The sequence below is a fragment of the Pseudopodoces humilis genome, chromosome 12, assembly GCF_049639895.1.
Source record: "Pseudopodoces humilis isolate 2021_Gansu_Grassland_sample_001 chromosome 12, ASM4963989v1, whole genome shotgun sequence".
Lineage (NCBI taxonomy): Eukaryota > Metazoa > Chordata > Aves > Passeriformes > Paridae > Pseudopodoces > Pseudopodoces humilis.
In genome coordinates, this window is record NC_142211.1 from 11,480,785 (window position 1) to 11,495,834 (window position 15,050).

Consider the following 15,050-nt stretch of genomic DNA (forward strand, 5'->3'; position numbering starts at 1 on the left):
GCTTCTGCGCAAGGGCTGAGTGTAAGTGAGTGGTGGGAGAATTCCCCCTTGCCTCCTAGCCACTTCTCCCACCAGGAGATGGCTTCAGCGAAGGGATGCGTGAGTGTGTTACTCTAGCTGCTTTGCCCACTGTCTTGGTTTAGGGCAAATTTGTGAGAAAACCTCCAATGGGCTCTCCTCCAGGAAGCAAACTCATGTGGCCTCTTTCTCCCACCCCCCAACTGGTTCGGGAAGAGATTTCTCTGAGAGAAGTGGAAAAAACTTGTTTATTTCACAGGCACAGCACTACTCAGCACAAGAATGAACAATATCAAATTACAAAACTTTTTGCTGCTTTGAAGAGATGACAAAATTCAGAGGGTCTCTTTCTTGTGAGTGTTCACACTTTTATCAGTCCTTCTGGAGCTGGAAAATGCCGCTGCTCAGACTAGGCTTACGGTAGTCTACGGGTGCAAGCTCCCGGTGCTCCCCTGAGTCCCCAGTCCAGACCAGGTTTGATCCATTTCAAAGAAAAGGGAAAGAAAACAGTCCAGGAAGACCTCTCTGCTTCGGCTAGTTGGAAAGCCAAGGCGATCTGTGTTTTGTTGTCTGTCTGTGCTGTAGTCAAAACCCCGTCCTGGGGGGGGGGGGGGGGAGCAAGTACAGTCTCTGATAATAGACTCGGTTTTTCTTTTCCACTCACTTTTACTCTTAAATGAAATTTTAAGAATACAAAATCTGTGTCTGGGTTAGGTGGACGAATGGGGATACAATTTAACATCATAATCAACCCAGGACATTCCACCCCTTATCCCCATATTGTCGACTTACTGCCAAAAGTAACATATTCTAACTCTGCACACACATACATACTTAAAAACTTCCCCCCGTTCCACCTAAAAAAATGCAAGCAATATATTTATCATGCCTCTGTCACATCTCACACTAAGCTACTGAATCCAGGCCTCACGCTGGAAAGCTGCAGGATTCCTCACTCTCATTTTACTCATTCAAAACACCATCTTTCACTTGCTCATACCTTCAACACTTACACATTTCCTTCTATTTCATGTTTGCGTGGTTTAATGTACAGACAATGGCAGTAACTTTTTACTTAATGATCAGGTCTCCTTGAGGTACACATTGTGTTGTTCCATCTCTCTGCATTATCTACCATGTACAACTTGGTCTTTGAGCAAAGACACCTCCATGAATGGGTTTGCCTGTACTCGAGGTAGAATTGACTTAAACTGTCTTCCTTAACAGACTTCTGACATGTACTACTGTGACTTTGTCTCCATCTACTACATGCAAAGACTCTGACTGGGCAGGACTTTTTCGGTTGGTGGAACTTTTGGTGTTGACTAACCAGGTGGCTTTTGCTAGATGTTGCTCTCAGTTTTTAAAAGATCCTTCACCCAGTGCTTTTATGGTGGTTTTTAACAGTCTATTGTACTTCTCCACTTTCTCAGCACCAGGTGTATGGTAGGGGATATGGTACACTCACTCAATGCCATGTTCTCTAGCCCAGGTGTTTATAAGGTGTTTTCAAGTCTCAGGATGGTGTTCCGGGCAGTGGCATGAGGCACAGGGTAGGTTTCTAACTATCTCGTGGTGCCTTCTACTATTGTGAGCACGTAGCGCTTCCCTTGGAGGGTTTGGGGCAGTGTGATGTAGTCAATTTGTCAGGCCTCCTCATACCTGTATCTGGACTACTGCTCACCGTACCAGAGTGGCTTCAACCGCTTGGTCTGTTTGATCGCAGCACACATCTCACAGTCACGAATAACTTGAGAAATGTTGTCTATGGTTAAATCCACTCCTTGGTCTTGTGCTCACTTATAGGTGGCATCTCTACTCTGATGACTTGAGGCATCATGAGCCCATCGGGCTAGGAACAACTCTCCCTTATGTTCCCAATCTAAATCTATCTTTGACACTTGTATCTTTGCAGCCTGATCTACCTGCTTATTATTTTGGTGTTCCTCATTAGCTCTACTCTTGGGGACATGGGCATCTACGTGGCGGACTTTCACTGGTAGTCTCCCTACCCTGGTAGCAATATCTTTCCACTCTTTAGCAGCCCAAATTGGTTTTTCTCTATGCTGCCAATTAGCCTCTTTCCACCTCTCCAACTATCTCCACAGAGCATTGGCCACCATCCATGAATCCGTGTAGAGGTAGAGCTTTGGCCACCTCTCTCTTTCAGCAGTATCTAAAGCCAGTTGAACAGCTTTGAGTTCTGCAAGTTGACTTGATCTACCTTTTCTTTCAGTGGCCTCTACGACCTGTCGTGTGGGGCTCCATATGGCTGCTTTCCACTTCCGGTTCATCTCTACGATGCGACAGGAACCATCAGTGAAAAGAGCGTAGCGTGTTTTTTCTGCTGGCAGTTGGTTATATGGTGGAGCTTCTTCAGCTCATGACACTTCCTCTTGTTCTTCATCTATGAAACTAAAATTTTCACCTTCAGGCTAGTTTGTAATTATTTCCAAAATTCCAGGGCGATTCAGTTTACTAATACGGGCACGCTGCATGATAAGAGCAATCCACTTGCTCCATGTGGCACTGGTTCCATGATGGGTGGAAGGAAACTTTCCTTTGAACATCCACCCCAGCACTGGTAGTCAGGGTGCCAGGAGGAGTTGTACTTCAGTGCCAATCACCTCTGAGGTAGCTTGGACTCCTTCATAGGCTGCTAAAATTTCTTTTTCTGTTGGGGTGTAATTGGCTTCAGATCCTCTGTAGCTTTGACTCCAAAATCCTAATGGTCGGTCTCGAGTCTCCCCAGGCACCTTCTGCCAAAGGTTCCAGGACAGACCATGGCTCCTGGCTGCAGAGTAGAGCATGTTCTTCACATCTGGTCTTGTTCTGACTGGGCCAAGGGCTACTGCATGAACGATCTCCTGCTTGATCTGAGCAAAGGCTTGTTGCTGCTCAGGGCCCCAGTGGAAATTATTCTTCTTTCGGGTGACCAGGTAAAGAGGGCTCACAATCTGACTGTATTCAGGAATATGCATTCTCTAAAACCTTATGGCACTTAAGAAAGCTTGTGTTTCTTTCTTATTAGTTGGTGGAGATATTGCTGTGATCTTGTTGATGATATCAGTAGGAATCTGATGCCATCCATCTTGCCACTTTACCCCCAGGAATTGAATCTCACGAGCTGGTCTCTTAATTTTGCTCTTCTTGATGGCAAAACCAGCTTCCAGGAGGATCTGGATGATTTTCTCTCCTTTCTCAAACACTTCTGCTGCTGTGTTCCCCCACACAATGATGTCATTTATGTACTGTAGATGTTCTGGAGCCTCACCCTTTTCCAGGGCAGCCTGGATCAGTCCATGGGAGATGGTGGGGCTGTGCTTCCACCCCTGAGGCGGTCGGTTCCAGGTGTACTGCACTCGCCTCCAAGTGAAGGAAAACTGAGGCCTGCATTCTGCTGCCAGGGGAATGGAGAAAAATGCATTGGCAATATCAATAGTGGCATACCACTTGGCTGCCTTGGACTCCAGCTCGTACTGGAGCTCCAGCATGTCCGGCACGGCAGCGCTCAGAGGTGGAGTCACTTCATTCAATGCACGATAGTCCACAGTCAATCTCCATTCTCCTTCAGATTTACGCACAGGCCAGATGGGGCTGTTGAAGGGTGAGTGGGTTTTGCTGACCACCCCTTGGCTCTCCAGCTCTCGGATCATCTTATGGATGCAGATCACAGCATCTCAAGTTGTTCTATACTGTAGGTGGTGCACCGTCGAGGTGGCAATTGGTACTTGCTGTTCTTTCACCTTCAGAAGTCCTACTGTAGGTGGATTCTCGGACAGTCCAGGCAAGGTGTTCAGTTGCTGGACACCCTCTGTCTCCACAGCTGCTATCCCAAATGCCCACCTGAGTCCTTTTGGGTCTTTGAAATACCCACTTCGGAGGTAGTCTATGCCCAAAATGCATAGGGCCTCTGGACCTGTCACAATAGGGTGTTTCTTCCACTCATTTCCAGTCAGGTTCACATCTGCTTCCACCAAGGAAAAATCCTGCGATCCCCCTGTCACGCCAGCAATAGAAACAGATTCTGCCCCCACATGTCTTGATGGGATTAGCGTGCACTGCGCACCAGTGTCAACCAAGGCCTCATATTTTTGTGGTTCTGATGTGCCAGGCCAACGAATCCACACAGTCCAAAAAACACGATTTTCCCTAGCCTCTACCTGGCTAGAGGCAGGGCCCCTCTAAGCCTGGTTATCCTTCTTTCCTTTGGTATATGTCTTGGATCTTCCTTCAAGGGGATCGAACGTGTCATCATCATCATCATACCTGGCAGTTCAACTACGGGCAACTGGAGCTGCTTCCCTTTTGGTGGAACTTCCTTTGTGACTCTTCTCTTCCTTCAATTCACACACCCGTTGTGCCAGAGCTGCAGTAGATTTCCCATCCCATCTCCTCATGTTTTCTCGGCAATCACGCAGGAAGAACCACAGCTCAGCTCGTGGGGTATACCTTCTCTCCCCATCTGGGGAACGTCTGCGTTGAGTGCCAGGACCTCTGTTCTGTACTGCTGAGATTTGGAGAAGGTCCTCTTTAATCTCCTCTCTAAGTTTCTTGTGATTCTCCTCTATCTTCTAGTTTCTGCAGACGTGTTTCCACAGCTGTGATTCTTGCATGTATGGGGCCTTTCATGGCATCTGCATATGCTCGGAGCTTCTTTGCCCTATCCAGCACGGTCTCATCCCTGTCATCTCGCTTCATCATTGCTAAAGCAGAAGGGTATTCTTGTGGCCCAAGTCATACCAGTTTTTGCCACATCACAGATGTACATGGCACCAAGTCTGGATTCCTAGTTAGTATGTCATCTGAAAAGACAATCTCTGCCACTGCCATTTCTCTCAGGTGTTGGATCCCTTGTTCGACGGTTTTCCACTGTGTTTGCTGCATGTAGAGATTGTCTACGGACAGATATCTTTGTGCTACACTTTCCAGGACCCGTGCCCAGAGATTGTGAGGGTTATCCCCCCTCATCATCCCCTGGTCGATAACTGGATCATGTGACAGGGATCCCTAATGCCACTCTTCAGTACCATCCAAAACTGTAGCCTCACCTGCAGCGTCCCACAGATGAACTAACCAACTAATTATAGATTCATCAGGTCATTGAGTGTAGTCCTTCCTTAGGCCACGAAGGTCTTTCAGGGAAAAGGACTCAATATTAGCCTCTGATCTTGTGCCAGTTGCTTTGACTCTTGATTTTATGTCAGGAGGCGTTGAGGGTCTTTCTCCTGCATCATCATCATCCTCATCATCCACTGGTCGATCGGTTTTGTCTGTGCACTTTCCGCTTCTCATGCTAGTAGCAACAGCCATTGGTTGAAGCTTGCTGTCCGGTTTAGCTACCAGCTTTGTAACTGGGGTGTTGGCTGCAGCCTGAGTAATTGGGGTAGCTGTTGATTTACCTCCCTGTCCCCTTCCTTCTGTTTGCTGCCCTACAGTATCTAGCAGTGTACAATAAGCATATGCTAGGGCCCAGTTTACTGCAATGATTTTTTTTTCCTTGGAATCATCATGACACTTCTCTTTCAGGTATTTCCCCACCTCAGCTGGATTCTGAATTTGTTCATGTGGAAAGTCCCAAACTATAGGGTCAGAAAATTCCTTCAGAATTTGGCTCATATACTCCCATTCTCCAAACCACTCAGGATTTTCCATGCCTGGTTCAGGGGTCTCATCAGTCCCTCTAGAAATCTCAGCCCTCATTCTAGAGAGACTGAAGACTGTATAGAGGAAACTTGCCAGATTAAATGCCAGAAAGATGGTCTCTTTAACATTCAGGGAAAACTGAACATTCTCCAGTAGTGATGTAAGAGATTCAGAGGAGAAGAAGGAAAGGTTGAAAAGCCTCATTCCCTGCTCCTCCTCTAACAAACTGGGTGCATAACCATACCCATAAATCCTTTATACTTGGAACAGACTCCAGCACCTGAATAAACTTCTTAGAAATCATAATCACTAAGCCCAGCCCAATAGCTATTCTAATCCGTGCCCCTCTACTGTAAAAGCTATGTGTTAGGGACAATACCGGGGCTAGTTGTGGATAAGAAAATAAACCAAGGGACCATAAAGGTATTAAAACCTCAAAAAAACCTATGGACCAGAGACACATGAAGGCCTGCACCCCAAAAGACATTATTAACTCAAACAGCATGGCTGGATGGCTAGGGACTGCTTTATCTTATCCCAATACAGAGTAATTGCCACTTCAGTACAATCAGTACAGGGTTTTTCCACTTTCTTGTGCTGCACGTTGGGTGCCAATGAATGTATTTGTCCTGGTTTAGGGAAAATTTGGGAGAAAACCTCCAATGGGGCCCCCCCCGGGAAGCAAACCCACGTGGCCCCTTTCTCCCATCCCCCAACCAGTTTGGGAAGAGTTTTCTCTGAGACAAGTGGAAAAAACCTGTTTATTTCACAGGCACAGCACTACCCAGCACAAAAATGAACGATATCAAATTACAAAACCTCTCACCGTTCCAAAGAGATGACAAACTTCAGAGGGTCTCTTTCCTGTGGGTGTTCGCTCTGTTATCAGTCCCTCTGGTGCTGGAAAATGCCGCTGCCCAGGCTAGGCTCCCGGTAGTTCACAGGTGCAAGCTCCTGGTGCTCCCCCGAGTCCCCAGTTCAGAGCAGGTTCGATTCGTTTCAAAAAAGGGAAAGAAAACAGTCCAGGAAGACCTCTCGGCTCTGGCTAGCTGGAAAGCCAAGGCAATCTGTCTCTTGTTGTCTGTCTGTGCTGTAGTCAAAACTCCCGATGCAGGGGGAGCAAGTACAGTCTCTGATAACAGACTCAGTGCTTCTTTTCCACTCACTTTTACTCTTAGATGAAATTTTAAGAATACAAAATCTGTGTCTGGGTTAGGTGGACGAATGGGGATACAATTTAACATCATAATCAACCCAGGACAACCATATAATTGAATGCCCTCCCCTAACACCTCCAAAGAAAAGGGGTGAGTCATTGATAAACTATGTGCTTGTCTTTGCTGAAGAGTTTCAGTGATCTTTTTGAGGGCATCTCGAGCTTCAGGTGTGAGAGTTCTAGGAGATCTAATATTACTGTCTCCTTTCAATAGATTGAAAAGCAATGCAAGTTCATCATTTGTGATTTCCAAACTTGATCTGATCCAGTTGATTTCACCCGAGAGTCGCTGTAAGTCCTGCAAATTCTTGATCTGAGTCTTCATTTCTATTTTCTGTGGCCTTATGGCTTGTGCTGTGATCTTCCATCCCAAGTAACTCAATGGTGAGGTTTCCTGAATTTTTGAAGTGGAAATTTCCAATCCTGCTTTCTGAATTTCTGTAAACATGCTGCTGCGAGTCTCCTCTAGTTCTTGCTGTGTCGAAGCTGCAATGAGCAGACCATCCATATAATGAATGATCAATGCCTTTGGATGTTTTTTCTTCATTGGAGACAAGACTCACGCTACGAATCATTGGCAAATTGTTGGCGAATTGCGGAGTCCTTGGGGTAGTACCACCCAATGGTATCTCTGCAGAGGTTTCATTCTGTTGATGCTTGGAACAGAGAAGGCAAATTGAGGACCATCTTCCGGATGAAGCGGAATGTTGAAGAAACAGTCCTTGAGATCAAAGATCATGATTGGCCAATGTCTCGAAATCATCAAAAGAGACAGAAGTCCAAGCTGAAGGGGTCCCATCTCTTCAATGATCTCATTGATTTTCCGGAGATCATGAATCAATCTCCATGACCCTGAAGATTTTTTACGAATCATGAAACCTGGAGAATTCCAGGGACTGGTCATTGGCTTAATGCGGCCTTTCTGCAACTGTTCTTTGACCAGCTTTTTGAGGGCACTCGATTTTCCTCTTCCCAGGGGCCACTGATCCACCCAAATAGGGTTGTCTGTTTTCCAAGTCAGTTTCAAGGTGGCAAGTGCCCCAGTGACCCCTATTAAAAATCCATTTCTATTCTCATTCCCTATTGGGATAAAATGTCTCTTCCCCATACTGTGAAAGGTCTCTGCACCACAAAAGTATAAGCAATGGCCGTCTTCTCTCTTGGCCCTGTAGTGATGATGGGGTGTTTGCTTTGCAGGCAAAAAGTGTTCCCTCCAATGCCTGAAAGTGTACTCAAGGGAGTCTTTAAGCTCCATTCCTGGGGCCAGAGGAGATGTGAGATAACTGTGACATCAGCACCTGTGTCCATCGTCCCTTGGATTGAGACTGTCTTGCCATTATATGTCAAGTTGCAGGTGATTACAGGTCTATCATGACTTATCTGCTTCACCCAGGTGGCATGAACTTCCGTATACTCATTAATAGATAAAACTCGCCCACTGATCAATAGCTTAATTGGATATTTTGCATACAGAGGCAAGGCAATGGCTTTGGCTATTAAAGTATTTGCTGGAAGGATCAATGGAGGATGCAAAGCTTGAGCTAAAACTGTCAATTCTTCATTCTGGTTGAGAGGAATGATGGGTTTGTCTTTACAAACAAGCTGTGGGTCTGCTGATAAGATGCAGCTATCAGTGAGAGACAACAGAAACAATGGGATAGATTCCACTGAAAGATGAAAGAGGCACTGAAAGAGCACCATGAATTCCACAAGAGTTAAGAATTAAGAAGGGATTATGCATGGGTGGGGGTGGGGGGGGGGGGAAGGTATCCCAGGTATCAGGCACTCCAGGAAGCCTGTACCTCTCAAGTACCTCAGCCTATGGGGAAAGAGAGAAGGGACAAGCGGCTGAGAATTAGGATAAAAAGGAGGCTGCACCCTCCAAAAATTTGAGAGAGCCCAGGGGAATGCCCCATAGCCTCTCCCTTTATTCGAATAAAGTAAAAGGACTCCTCTGTCTCCTTTTTGGACATAAACCTCTGGCGTTTGTGGATTAATTTTCCTGACATGGTCTGCAGAAACAACATATGGATAAATAACAAGTCCCAAAATACTGCATCTGTCTTTGACTATAGTTAGGAAATCTTGCCTCTTTTGCGATGTTTCGGTGACTCCTGTATGGAGTACCGCATGATCCTTATTAAAAAAACACACCAACTTGGATGTTGCCAATTCGCATTGTGCACCTGGTGGCAATAAGTCTGGATCACTGGGAAACTGACAAATGGTCTTGCTGAGGGAATCTGATTGGTGTTCCCTGATGATTGCTCTCTGACTGGAGGCCTTTAATGGGATTCACCTTGAGGCTGTTGCTCTGCCACCACTTGTGTCATCATGCGGTGACACTTCACGCTCTCTTTGAAGTTTCCCAGCAGAGTTAGAGGTTTTCCCTCTACATCTGTTTTTGAATAGCATTGGCTGGGATGATGTTTTCCTCTTCGGCACCTGGGACAAAGGCTTTGTACTTTTTTCTGCAATGGGCAGTTCTTTTTAATGTGTCCCAGTTTCCCACATCAAAGCCATGCTCCCTCATGAAGCAATGCTTCCATCACATCTGCACAGCAGAGTCGCTGAAAACCTGACTCCATGCTCCTTACGATTTTTATAAATCCTTCGTGTTGTTCTTCGAGCATTCTCTCTAGCTCTTCTGTCGAAACACTCGCAACATGTGGAGTGCCTGTCTTGCTACATGCCTCTATCATTTCTTTGATGGTTGGATATCCAGGCAACTCACTGATGGTACATCTGGACTATGCATTAGCATTTGCGAAGGTAAGGCCTTGAAGCATGTATGGCTTCACCTTTTCATCCATCACCTGTTGGTCAATTGCCTGTGTAAGGTGGTCAACGAAGGTAGTGAAAGGCTCTGAAGGGCCTTGCTTCACTTCTGTATAGATGCCTTCTGAGGTTCCAGTAGATTGAATTTGCAGCAGTGTCTTTTCAGTTGCTTCTAAAATATCTCGAAGCATTTCTGGAGGCAAGTCTGCTATTTGAATTTCTAGCTTATGATATGGTACATCTCCTGCCATCTGAGCCACTGTGATGCTTGCATATGGTCCTCTTGCATATTTGTTCCTCAATTCAAGGAGAGCTTTTCTCCATCTTGAATTCCATAGTATATATTGCGAATCTGTGAAAGTTGAGGCTATATATTTGCAGTCATATAATAACATTTCATGACTGCAGAAAAGACCTTTTAATAACTGTTTGAAATATGGACAACCAAGTCCTTTTCTTTCCACAGCATCCAATAAATCCTTTAAAAGCAAATGGTCCACAGACTCCCATCTAGGAACATCATCTCTTCTTCCAAGCCTCACTGGCAGCACAGTAATGTGCTCAATTTTTCTGAAAGCATCAGCTCCTTTCTTGAGAGGTACCTGCATATAAGGTCCTCCCCCTTCTCTTTGAGGGAGAATCAATATAGATTGTAGCTTTGGTTGTTGAGGAGCTGTAGGTATTGTAGAAAAATCCAGTGGTTGTGGATTTTGGATGTACACAGCACCCACCAAATTTTGAAGAACTGGAGAAAATTGTAATCTTTTCGAAGAAGAGATGTGCTGTCCTGAGAACCAGTCCTTTGGAGCAGTCTTTTGAAAAACTGAAATATCAGCTTGAAGCAGAAAATCTGGTATTTGAACCGATGACAGAGGAATTCCTTCCTTCACTAGCAGTGATAGATATTATGTTTTCCTCTGATACATGCTGGCTTACAAATGTAGAAAAAGTTGAATGCTGCTGTGATGCTGTTTGTCCACAAGGTGGTGCTGCTGCTGCTCCACCAATTGGCTCTGGCTCAGATTTTATAAGTAGCTGTAATTCGGTCTGGTTTTGAACCTGAGAAAAAAGTTCTAAAATCCTATATTTAGGGAGAAACTCCATTTTAGGAGATAAATCCCTTTTAAGTTGAATGCTGCTTGTACCAGAAACTGTTCTCTGAACAGGAATCACAATTCTTTTCCCCATTTTCGGGTAGTTTTCACGCATGGATTGGGTAACACCAGCATCAGCGAGTGAAGGCACATGCGCGGCTTGGCGGGGGGTGATGCCAGCCTCTGCCTCGGTGGGCTGGGCCCTCCATGTCTTGGATCGCGTCATGGGTCCAGCAGCGGGATGTGGCTTAGCGACTTTGGACAGCCCCTTAGTTGCTTTCGCTGAGCGGCGAGGGCGGCTCTTTGGCACTGCCTTTTACTCCCCCCTTTGGGCAGAGTTTGCAATGCTTCACGGTCCAGCTGTCCCGCCATATCCCGCTGCATTTTGTGGCTCCACCTCTTGGGCAGCCTCTGGCGCTGCCTCTTGGGGAGCTTCTGGGTCTGCCTGCTGGGCAGACCTCGCTGTACTAGTCTTTTCTGACATCACCTGTAGGTGGTCAGTTTCATCAGAAGGTGGGGTCGGCTCGCTTTGAATTCTGGGTCCTGCTGTCCCTCTCTCTCTCCTCTGACGTAGGGGAAGGCGGGGGAAGGGGTTTCTCTGAGGGTGTAGTTTCAGAAACAGCACAGTTTTTTTCTAGCCTTTTCTCCGCCCCCCACCCCCCCCAGGGGGTTGCGTGGACCATAAAAATTCCAGAAAGTCTCTGTCCACCTCATTATGTTTCCCCATGAGACCTTTTATTCTTAAATACTCTTGCAAAATGCACACTTTGCTTTCCGTAGTAATCGCTATACCCTCTGCCTTTTCAGTTTTCCCCCGCGCCCCTCCCTCCTCCCCCATGTCATCTGAAAGATTGGGGTCAGGGAATTCCGCGCTGCTGAGGGATTCTGGGGTTTCTCACACTTCTGGTAAGGGCAGTTGGGGTCTGGGTGGCTGGGTTTCCTCTCCTCCCATCCCATCCTCTTGAGAAGGCAATTTTGGAAAATGATAGTGATTGATACATTACATTAAAGAGACTATTACTTGTCTCTATCATATTTCCATGCACCCACATTCCTGGGGTTTTTAACTCTTTTAACCTCATATTTGCATTTGCCCATATACAGGGCTCAAACAATTGCTCCTTGCTTATGGTGGGGTAATTTTCTTTTATACAGAGCAGCAGAAATTCCAACTCTTTCCTCAGAATTTTATATAAGGACTGGTCTATTATTTTTTCTAATTTTTGTAAAATTGCTTGTTCTTTTTTAGAGATATTTGACTCCATCTCTTAGGTTGGACAGACCTTATCAGACCTGTTGGCTATCTCTGTGGATTTTTGACCAATGGAATCTGATGTTTTTGAGTCCTGGGCCCTTGGATCACTGGAATTTGAAAGCAGGTGTTGGTCTGGATGTATTTCTTTCAGAAACCAGCTGCTCTGGTCCAGGCAGGTGTTGATCGAGTCTTCTTTGAGCTGTTACTGACACACACACATGGGGCACCACTTGCGCAATCTCGGTCTTTTCAGAGCCGAGTTCTTTTGGGATACTCCCACATGGGGAGTTTTGCTTATCTTAGTTCTGTGTCAGGAAGGATACTCCAAAGGCTTGTTAGGCTCTTGTTTCTTGTGTTTATTAATATATTATCAAAAGACTTGGCAGGTCTTGCCCAGACTTTCTGCTCAAGTTCAACCCACCATCGCCTGGCTCAAATTGGCTCGAATGGTGCAAAGTGGCCCCGAAATACGCAACTCTTTTATCTTTATACTCATTTTCACCCAGTTAACAATAGACATGTAAATTATTTTTCTTAGTGATCCAATGACCCAACACCTGTGCGCTGCACTGCGCTATTCTCTATCCAATCACTTACTACTACCCAAAAATCTCTAGAAGAAGAAGATGAAGAAGAAAGAAAAAGGACAAGAGACAACACCCTAAATCCTCCATCTTGACTTCTGTTCTCTAAACTAGTTTAAACTCTAAACTTTAACTTTTTTGCAAAGTGAATTAAGAAAACTCTAATTTACACACTCACACTTCTTGTTTTTCTATTTAACTTTAACAGTTGTTTTCATGGTGTTATATGAAATTCAGTGTTTTCTTAGATGTCAGAGATAAGAGCACACACTTTGTGCCTCAGACTCCAACACATTCTTAATCAGAGTGGGTCTTCCTCTCCCATCAATGAACCAAAACCATCACCAAGCCACAAGAGCTGATGGCTCAGCTGATCCAAAAGGCCAGGGTGAGGCTGCGGGAACTGCCTGGTTGTGACTGTGTGTATTACCTCCCGGTCAAACTTTCTGAGGAGGGAAAGCACCCTTCTGAGAAACTGACCAAGGAGATGTTTGAACATCTGCTGCAGAGCAATGCTACCCTCCAGTTAGCTCTGGACAGCTACAGTGTACAAATATCAATCCATGCACCATTGCACAAATTGTTTCATGAGGAATTCCACCTCATTCTTCATGAGAAAAGGAGCCGTAGGCCGCTCAAAGCTTTTACAGTGTTTATTGAGAGACCGCCAGCTATTCACAACCCTTCACAGAAGAAACAGTGAACGCCGTTTATTTCTATTATTAACACACCTTTTATAGGGTTCTACAGGGTCCGTGGGCTAAGCAAGTTACTATTGGCTAATACACACAAGTTTACATTTTTTCCCTTGTACACAAGAATATTGTTTGGCTTTACTCTCTCTTCTGCAGGAAATTTCAAGGACTTTAGCCTTTAATATCACGACTTATTCCAGAGGCTGGTTTGTGCAGACAGGCTTTTACTAATGTATCGTGTCCACCTTCTGCTAAAAAACTCACTACAATTCCCCCTTTCTCTTTTTGCACAAACCAGGCTTTGGATGTGGCTCGTTCTATACTTCTACGAAGACAAGATAACATAAAACTTAAAAGTATTATCTCAATTAACACCATAAGTAGAATCCGTCCCCCCTCTAGCACAAGAGACCTCAACCATCCAGTGATACCCTGTGGGTGCGGAGGAGCCTGCCGAGCCCGAGATCCTGGCTCTCTCCTGGAGGCAAGACACCTTTCACTCAGAGAAAGACAATGTATCGCTCCCAGGGCTCTTTGAGTTAGATATGTTAAACTGTTGTGCCCCATTGGTGTTCCCCCCTGCTGTCCCACCCCGATACATGTAACTCAGGCTCCCCCCGCCCCTCTCCTCCCCTATAAATATCCCGGGTTTTCCCCTGTTCGGGAGATTAGCTGTTGCTGGCACCCTTCACCCAAGCTCTGCCTGAATAAAGGTTTGTGCTTAGCAGAACGCTGGACCAGCTTTCTCGTCCCTGCTTCCTGTGTCACCTGCCTGCCACCGCTGAGCTGAGCTGGAATCACTCGACTGCCCAAAGTCGCACACACGCGCTTCGGCCCAGCCCTTTTCAGGGCTGTTTCTCTAGAGAAGTCGCAGTGGTCCGGGCTTTCCGTCACCGCGGCAATACCCCAGCTGGCAAACCAACTTCCAATGGGGTCGCTATCTTCTTTCAGGGCATGTAACTCCTCTTGTAGCTGATGTAGTTGCTTATGGATGGAAACTGAATGATCAGTAAGATTCAAACAGCACATGCCTTCAAATTCCTCACAACCATGTCCTTGTGCTAAGAGCAAAAAGTCGATTGCAGCTCGATTTTGTAGTACTGCATGACGTACACTGCTTACATCGTCTGAAAGTTCACTTAAAATTGTTGTTTAATTCTTTTCTAGTCCAGCAAGCGAGCCTTTTTAGAGTTGCTAAGCTTTTAGCGGCAGCTGCTCCTGGAATGAAGGAGGTTGTCCATATTAGACCACGATTCCAAAAGTCTGGGTTCCTAACATCATCATATTGTAATTCATTTAGGCTTCGCTTTGACTGTTTGATATTTTTTATTTTGCTAGCTACATTTAGCAATTGATGTAAGCTTGGGTGGAAACAAAGTAAGTTTCCCAAGATAACAGGGTCCTCCATGTGGACTAGCAGGAATTCCATTCCATGCCCTATCCCCACAGATTAGGAATATGGAACTAGGTAATCGCTTTGGTAACTGTCCGGTGAGATTGCACTGTGAGTAAAAGGCTTTACTTTCAGTATTAGTAAGGAGGTCAACTATAGGGTTGACTGTAGCCCAGTGCTGCATTACTTTGTCAGAATGACTTTTTGTCAGGGGTTCAAACATTATCCATCCACCTGAGGTATTGGTGGAACCTAACAAATCTAATTCTTCTGGGGGCTCTATGGTAACATTGAGAATTTAGATAATTTTTACTTGCCAGCAAGCTTCAAGTTGTTCTAATGTGAAGCCAACAGTGCGATTGCACTCTTGA